Source organism: Capsicum annuum, chromosome 6 (assembly GCF_002878395.1).
Source record: "Capsicum annuum cultivar UCD-10X-F1 chromosome 6, UCD10Xv1.1, whole genome shotgun sequence".
NCBI lineage: Eukaryota > Viridiplantae > Streptophyta > Magnoliopsida > Solanales > Solanaceae > Capsicum > Capsicum annuum.
Genome location: NC_061116.1, coordinates 143380780 through 143390234, shown reverse-complemented (window position 1 = coordinate 143390234; position 9455 = coordinate 143380780).

Here is a 9455-nt window from a genome sequence, read left to right as displayed (position 1 = left end):
GGCTTATGTCAGCAAAGACTTTATGATCTCCAATCCCATTATGATCAGTAAATATGGTAATTTATAATTCTTTCATATCCACGTGTATGCTTTACTAGATACTAGAGCTTTACTTTCTTTAGTAACCTCTTATATAGCAACCAATTTTGATGCCAGTCCGAAAACTCTAGTAGATCCCTTCTCAGTGTCTATCCCAGTGGGTAAATTTAAGATATCCAGATGGGTATACATAAATTACCCGATTATAGTATCCCATAAAATCACTTTAATTGATTTCAGAAATAGAGTCGTTTAGTTTTAGTTTCCAGATAAACCAGTTATTGTATGGATATATAGTGTTCTAGTACTTAGGAGTCAGATGTGTTTTAAGATTTTTTTCTTAGAATCCTTTGACAGTGTGTGACCTAGAGTTAGAAGTATGAATTCAAAAGTTTAGCAGTAGTAGTAGTGTTGGGATTGTGTTATCTGAATTAGTAGTTTATATTGTTATGGGGATAGTTGTATGAAAGTTGAATCAGTAGGCTTGAAACTAGTGTATGCAAGAAATTTAAGTTTTTAATCTAAAGTTGTATGTTATTGATGTGATATTTTAGGTTGTGAAGAAAATAGTATGGATTATAAAAGGTCTAGGGATATCTATGTTAAGTGTTAGAATCTAAGTTTGAATCTTTGAAGGTTGAGCTAATAGAAAGAAGAGTTAAGAAATCTAAGTTAATCAGTGCTTAGGTTGTTATATGGTGATTGTTTGGGCTATAGAAAGCTAAGAGTTGTATCTCAGAAAAAAATCCTAGCAACTGGTTTTAAATTATCAGGCGTAGTAATTCTTGGTAATTTTATCAACTATGTGTATTATTATACCCAGATTCTAGAGTAAAGTGGTGGTAGTTCAGTTTAGAATTGTTGATTAAGTGGTTCCTAGATTTAGAATATTTGCTCTAAGCTAAAAGAGAGATGATAGAACAAGTAATCACGTCAGGCTCTCAGATTCCAATAGTGATGCCAGTATGTTATAGAATAGTAGTAAAGGCGGAATATACCCAACCCATTCTTATTTCAGTCTTTATACTTCAATCATCATGTTATCTACTCAGGCCTTACATGTCAGCTCTATGACCATAGCTTATATTCGTGAACCTTATAGAAAATTATGTACTCTCCCAGTTCCTAGTATGAGGAGTTTCAGTTCCCTCAGTAGTATTGATCATGTTCTATGAATTTAGGAACTCTAAACTCAGGTCAGGTAGCTCATTACTCATGTACTCATGCTTTACAGTATGTTCAGTTTCAGGTACTCATGCTAAGTACCTAATAATAAGCAAAATTTAGATTATGTCATGTATATCCTAGTTTAGATATCTTGATGAATCCATAATAATGATATTCTATTCCTCAGGCCTCAGTTAAATGTCAAGTTATATATAGTATTCATTCATGCTTCGAATCCTCATGTTTTAACCTTTAAATGACCTCTCCTTATGAAATGATAGTAGTGATGAGCAATGGCATAGGTGGGAGAGAGTAAACATTTCTTGTTAATGAAAGATTGTTGTATATTTGTTTTTAGCTAAGACTATAAGTGTTAAGTACGATTGAGGACAAGTTTTAAAATATTTCATAGTTAGTTGAAATTTTGGGTATGTTCTCTTAGGGTAGGGCATGGAAGTTGTTAAGGATACAGGTTTGGAGGATATAGGGAAGATGCTTTTATGGGTGTTTGCTTAGAAGGGCATATGTGGTTATGAAGATAGGCTTGAATGTCATGTTTTCATATATGTGGATGAATGCATTGAGCGTTAGTGAATGTCCAGTAACAGGTTGAATACAGTTGCTAAAGTGATAATAAGAATTATTCATGGGATGAGGAGTTAAGAAAATACAGGATGTGTCAAATTCATTATTTAGGCTAGTATTACACTGATATGTGTGCACCTTATATATTAGAGTAGGCTTGAACATAGAGATAAAAACATTCAGTTCAGCTCAGACATTAGTAGATAGCGTTATCAGTGCCTATGTGAAGGTTTTAAGTAGCCTCAAGTGAATGCAGTTTTGAAAGGGAATTTATAGTTAAGTATAAGCTTTACGTATGAGCTAGTCTGTAAAGCTAGCAACTCAGTCTAGTAGTCAAAAAAACAAGTTCCTATGGTGTTCCGTCTTCTGACCTAGCCAGCAACTCAGTCTAGTAGTCAAACAGACAAGTTCCTATGGTGTTCCGTCTTCTGACCTATTTTTACTATCTGAAGTTTAATAAATGTGGCCATTCCAAGAGATAGTTTGAGTCCAGGTAAATTTGTGAATCCAATTCCATCCATGAATCATGTTTAAGATTTAGATATTCAGTCACGATACAGTTCGTAAGTGTCCCTGCATTATCTCAGTCTCTCCTAGTACCTCAGCCAAGTCAGTATCACTCGAGGAATATTATAATACCCCAATTTCCCTTAAATCTTAAACCTCTACACTTTTCTTCACAAAACTAGATCTAGCCTGAGGTAGTGATTACTCATAAGTTGACTCTCTCATTTCTACCTCAGCCTTATAACCATTCTTGTACCAACGCATGTATTCACGAAATCAGTTCAGTTTATGTATCACGTTTCAGACTCAGTTATGTAACCATATTTTAAGTTATGTATGTTCAGTATGTAATCTTAGATTCCACCGTATTCTCATCATAATTAGTCTCATTCGAGGATAAATGTTCCCAAGGGGGAGATATTGTAATACCCCATGTTAGTCTTAGCTCTGTTTTGCCCATAGTGAATGTAGAAGAGGCTTAGAACCAGAAAATTTAGCTAAGTGTTGAAGACTTTGTTTTATTTTTTTTGTCTCTTAACTTTGATGATTCTTAAAGTAACCTTTCCAACCTGAAAATTCATGTTCAGAGTTGTAGGTAGCAGTCTCGAGGAAGTTTTAGATTTTTCAGACGAGGATTGAGGCACATTTAGATTTTAATTCCAGAACCTCACCGCGATTGTGGCGCGTCGCGGTGGGTTTAGTCATGGCATCCTTGGTGTATTGCAATCATGGTCTAATCAGCATCCCAATTACGAATTTAAATTTCAGAGAGGCAGTCTTATCTTTTCCCAACATCCTAATTCATAAAGACATAAGATTAAATCGCTAATAGGGCATTATTTGCACACTTTCCCTAATTTTATTCTCAAATAAACCCTAACCGTTCCCAAAATTCATCAAGTTTAGTCACTATTACTTCAAGACAACTCAAGAATTCAAGTTTCACCGCCCAAGGACTATCGAGAAAGTTAATTCTCTTGCATGATTAAAGCTTTAGGGTATTTTAGATGTTCATCCATGGGCCCTTTTCACCCATGGGGTCCAAAAACCTATTCTTTTGTTTTAAATCATGAATTTACATATTTACAATGATTTATTTTCATGAAACTCTTACTAATTTCGATTATACATGATGTTTTCAAGTGATTTTAGTTGGAAAGTATCCCTTACACGTTTGAAGCATGAAATTCCATGTTAAATCCCCAATGTATGGTTTTGGTGTTGTGACTATGTTATTCCCACATGTTTTAATCATCCCCAAGCTTATGTTTATGAATTTCAAGTATTTCATAAAATGCCTAAATGGTTAGATTTTGAAAAATGACTACTTATTATGCTTTGAAGCTTTAGTATGTTTCTACTATTAATGTTATTGAGTCCTTGGAGTTATGAATACCTAAAAACTTAGTTATTTACTTAGTCTCAGTATTTTTAGAATGGTTTTGGATATATTAGAGTATTATCAATTCAGTCAGTTATCATATTAGTAAGCTTAGTTAAGTCTAGTAATCAGAGTCAGTCCAGTTGGGATTAGGATTAAGCATCGACCGAACCCAGGGATGGGGGCTCACCTGCTAGTTGAGGGTGTGACCTTTAGTACAAGTACCTGTATTCCAGAACTACGTAGCTGGCATAGGTTGAGTTATTAAACTGCCAGTTGAGGGCTGACATATATCTCACTAGAGCACCTACCAGCAGAGGGTGACTTTTTAGTCCTTCGAGACTTCTCTATAGTGTATTCACACAGCCAGTGTTAGTATTCGTAGTGCAGTACTGAAACCTTTCCATAAAGGGCTACAGGTTGGACTCCAATTAGCTCATATTGGGGCATGTCGGTTAGATAAGCTATAAGTTAGAAATCCTAACTTATGGATTTTTTCTTATAATCCAAAAGCAATAAACCCATTCAAGAGGCCCTAACACCTTACTTTGTCTTGTCTAAGAGTAACATAAATATGTGGATTATTATTTTTTTAACTTGTGATAGAAAGAGATTAAATAAAATTTCCAGTCAACATACAAAGAGAAGTTACAATAATACATTGTTTAATATGCATTTTACAAATAATCAGCTTTTGGCTTATAAGTGAGAAGCAATAAACCCATCCAAAAGTCTCTAACACCTTACTTTATCTAGTCTAAGAGTTACATAAATGTGTTGATTAATTTTTAAAACTTGTAATAAAAAGAGATTAAATAAATATCTCAGTCAATATACAGAGAGAACTTCCAATAATACATTACTTAATAAGCATTTTTACAAATAATATGTTTTGTCTTTACTATATAATCTTGCCAAACATTATTGATAGACTCGGGAAAATAAAGGTCACCACTATAATGTCGCTTGAGTAGGAAATTATCAACAGTCCATCGATATAAAATTTCTCAAATCACAAACAAACACGTGATATGTCATAAATTTATTTTTCAAGAATGAGTGAATTTGGTGAACATAAGAAATGGAATGCTTTAGGCCAAAATACTTGTCAAGTCTATTGTTAGAGAGTCAAACTAAATTCATTTTGATCAATATTTTAAAATACATATATTTTTTACCATTTTAACACGAAAAGAATTGTGAATTATACTAATGTATTAGCTCACTTTAAGAGTTATTTACAGGTAATTTTTCTAACAAATATGTAGTAGCAGTAACTTGTAAACTATAGAAAGCAACCTGTTATAATAGGTAAACTTATACTAATAGTGTAAAAGTTAATTTACAGTCTCTCTTACCAGCATATTTACAGTCTCTCTTACCAGCATAACAACAAGAACAAACAACTATTGGTTCTTCAATGTTAGCAACCCGATCATATGGATTTCCAGGGTTTTATGTCTCCAGTAGAGCGATTTGATCATTATTTTTCCCCATCAGATCAGTGAAACACAACAATATATTTATCTTTTCCTGCAATTATGAACCATGGAAGGATTAGGTGTAATCACGCCTGTGCACCCATTAATATAACATAATATTGTACTAAGAGATAAGAAATGACAGGTGACACATAAGCAGTCACTCTAAGCTATGTTCCTTCATCAAAATCCTTACAAGTGCATCATACCCAGGAACATGTGCAATTACATCCCTGTATTAATAGTTGAGTTCTGAAAAAAAAAATTATAAAAGCTCAAGAAATTAGATCCATTGTACAATAAAGGACCAAATATAGGTATGAAAAAGAGAAATGAATTTCATTTTGGTGATTGACATAGATTAATAAATTTGCTTGATGCAACATAAAGAAAATCCGAGTATGTTCCACATTAGCGGAAACGACCATTGTGATGTAGTTATAAGCAGATATTTCGCCAAGATGAAAAAAATTTAGATTAAAAACTTCCCATAATAATTCTGCAAAATGCCTAGTCTGTTCTACTCTTATTAAATAGAGGAAACATACAAATCTCAGATGGTTTCTACTTTCTAGTTTATATTTCACAATTTCCTTAGGGAGAAATAGAACACATGTGCAAGGTGTATATATAGGAGTATAAAAGATATTGACAATGAATTTAATAACTTTTTGCTTGTTTATATTATACACAGTTGTATATCGAAGAGTTTTAAAAGAAAATCAACATTTATAGTCGTCCACATAAAAAATATAACAACTTGATATCATGATGATTTAGCTTTATTTGCTAAAGTATCTGAGGATCATCATGTGAATAACCAGCTGAGTTCTTCAATTTGACTACTATAAGGGAAGATATGAAAAAATAAAATGGTTTCTTTAGTGCGTGATATTTCTATAAAGAAAGAGCAGAAGAAAAGAATTCCTCGGTCCATTAGTAATCAATCACAACAATTCAATTTCAATTTTCATCGAAAGGTAATAATAACTATACATACAACAATTTCCTATCTCCTTCGAAAGGGATTCCCAATACCATAGATAGTACTAAAGAGAAAATATAGAGCTAGATTACAAAGTAACTGAATTCAGACTACAATGTTAGTTAAGTTATTTAGAAATTGTTGAAGTTTATGAATGATTTGACCTTTAGAAATTGGTTAGGTATACCTATGGATAAACAAATACAATTCAATTCCATAAAATGTGAATTCTTTATTTAATCAGTCTGTAATCTATTATTTTTTGAAGATTAAATCTGAAACTACAAATATTTTTATTTCTATTTTTTAAAAAGAAGAAGATTTAGAAGGGAAACATAAATCTTTCACATCTGCCATGGTTTTCAATCATAAAACTATGAGATTTAAGTTTGAAAAAAATTATTTGTTGTGATAATTCAAGTCTTACAAAGAGAACAATAACAATAGGTTCCAAACAAAGAGCACATAGTTAAATCATAAAATGCTCTGCACGCAAACAACTTTAAAGTTGAATTAATTATACACCTAAATGATAAGTTTATATAGTTAGTCAAGCTAGGTTAAGTTCTTATTGATCTTGAGATTCTTTCATTTTTTTATCAAGTGTTTGATTTATGTGCTTCTAGATAAATGTGCGATTCAACAACAACAACAACAACAATAACATACCTAGTATAATCCCACAAATTGGGATCTGGAGAGGTTAAAGCATATGCAGTTCGCACCACTACTTTAGATAAAGTAAAGGGATTATTTCTAATAGGCCTCCTAGCTCAGGACAATAAAAAATGTGCAATTCTAATATATTAAAAAATGTGATTATTCATTTGTTCTCTGAGTTTTTTCTATTTGCAAATATAGTTGCAATATAATTTCTCTTCTTTGCTTTATTGATATTTTTTTGATATTACAAAACAACTGTTAGCTTTGTATTTAGGATGCAATTTCAGAGGAATTGGATAGAATATTGGGTATTTTTGAAGACACTAAGAAGTAAAATTATTAACTTCAAATAAGACCTAGAAAAGTATATAGTACTCAAACTTTACGCACAAATTAAACCAAAAGCAATTACTTCCAAGATTATGTGGGAGTAACAGGGTAGATAGGCTAGATGGTGAAATCACTGAGAAATAACCTACAAAGTTAAGTGTAAAGTTTAATATGTTGAACGTAAGCATAAAATAGAGCCTAATATAATGTTACCATCTATGATGCCCAAACTCTCTAAAAGGATGATGATGTGTGTTGAAATCTTCAAAAGTAATGCCTTTTGGAGAACCCGACATAGTGTGACATCACAACGTAGGCTATCACTACCATTTAATGCATCAAATTAGATATAGAAAGTATAAGAAATGATTGAATTGATTTTCACTAACCTTGTTTAGAGGTAGAGGTATGGACTGCGTACATCTTACCCCCCCCAGAGCCCACTAGGTGAGAATACACTGGGTTTGTTGTTGTTGTTGTTGTTGTTGTTATTTTCATCAACAAATGAGTTTTCAAAAAGTGTGACAAGGCACGATGCTTAGGATACAGTTATAAGAAGATAAAAGTATGAATGAAAGGTAATGTTATACCAGCAAACCTATAAGGTAGATGAACACTCTTTCCTAGAAATTTTGATTTTCTAAGGAGTTCTCTGATTTTCTTAAACACATATTAAACATTCAAGATGATAAAATTGATAAAGAATACAATATCGAGGAAAAGAATTACACTCACATAGATATCATAAATCAATTATGGTGAAGAAATGAAGAAAAAAAATTAAGAACATAAAACCATAATGAACAACCGAAGAGGTAAAAAGTAGAATCCCAAGCAATAAAAATAAAATAAAGAAGAGAAAAGGGTTAAAGAGATAATAATAAACTGAATATTGTAAGAACTAAGACTCACCAAAACATATATTTCAATCCTTAACACTCAACATCAGCTTAGATTTTTTTCAAATCAAACTGATTTAAAAAGTTGAACTTTCATAAAAGAAGGAGCACTTAGGAAACTAAGAACACCTGTATAGAGGCTTATAACCATATTCTTATAAGTTTAATAAAAGATCCATCCAATGCGCTAAATTAAAGCACTCTTTATGCTCTGAGAAAAGCAGATCATGAGGCCTTACCATGCATTTCTGCAAGACACACTTTTCATGCCTCTGAATCCTTAAGCCCATGACCACCTGATCACATGGAAATAACTTTACCATACTTTTATAAGTTAATTTTATCTAATGAACAATAACCAAAAGCAAAACTTTTCCCAAATTAAATGATGCTTAAACAACTCCATAAAAAATCAAATCTTTTTTCAACTGATAAGCAAACCAATATGCAAAATCCAATTTTCACAAGAAAAGAGAGAGCTTAAAACTCAAGAACATACCTGAATTGGCTTAGGACCATACATAAATATTTTACCATATAATTGCTTTTTCACAATTGCTTTTTTTCAGTAATACATCCACCAACAGAAACATTGTCAATATCACTGGGAGTGACGGATAAGTTTATACTAGATATATTGACACTATTAAGAATGAAAATGAACTATGACAGAAAACCAAAAAGGCAATGATAAGGATGTTGAAAAAGAAGAAGAAGAAGTTAGAAAATCCATCGATTAAGGAAAAGGGAAAACGCAGATAAGAATCAGCAAAAGAATTATTGGTTCAATTTCATATTTATAAATAAAGACACGTGTGAGGAAGATAGGTAAATATCAGGAAGACATAATGACTATTTTACCCTCAATAATGAGTAAATATCAGCCAGACATAATGACTATTTTACCATCAATAATGTGTCTATTTATAGCCTTACCCTTGATCGTCCTAGCACTGCCTCTTATATATAGTAGAAATTTACCTTTCAAGATCAAAACAATTAGGCACAATGTATTTCTATTAGATGTTTTTACCACTAGATTAGCGTCTCCAATATGTTTTTCTTGTCAGATAACAAAATGACCTACTTGTATGTTTATAATTGAGATTTTCTATATGCAAGTGAAGTTGTATTTATGCCATTCTATAAATATTCCTCAGCGGCTTAAATAAGTTATCCTATTTCATATACTATTTTTGTAGGTTCTTGTTGTCGATGTCACTATACTTATTGATACAATGATGCTTTATTAGTGTGATAAAATCTATATGACATCACTGAGAAAGATCTAAGTCATGTGAAATTATGATACTGTGATTATAGGGTAACAATAGCTCTGAGCCTTGCGTTTGCTGGAATAAGTTATAAATGTTCTATAGTAGCACGTGGAGCAGTAAATATGTACCAGCTTTTTATGT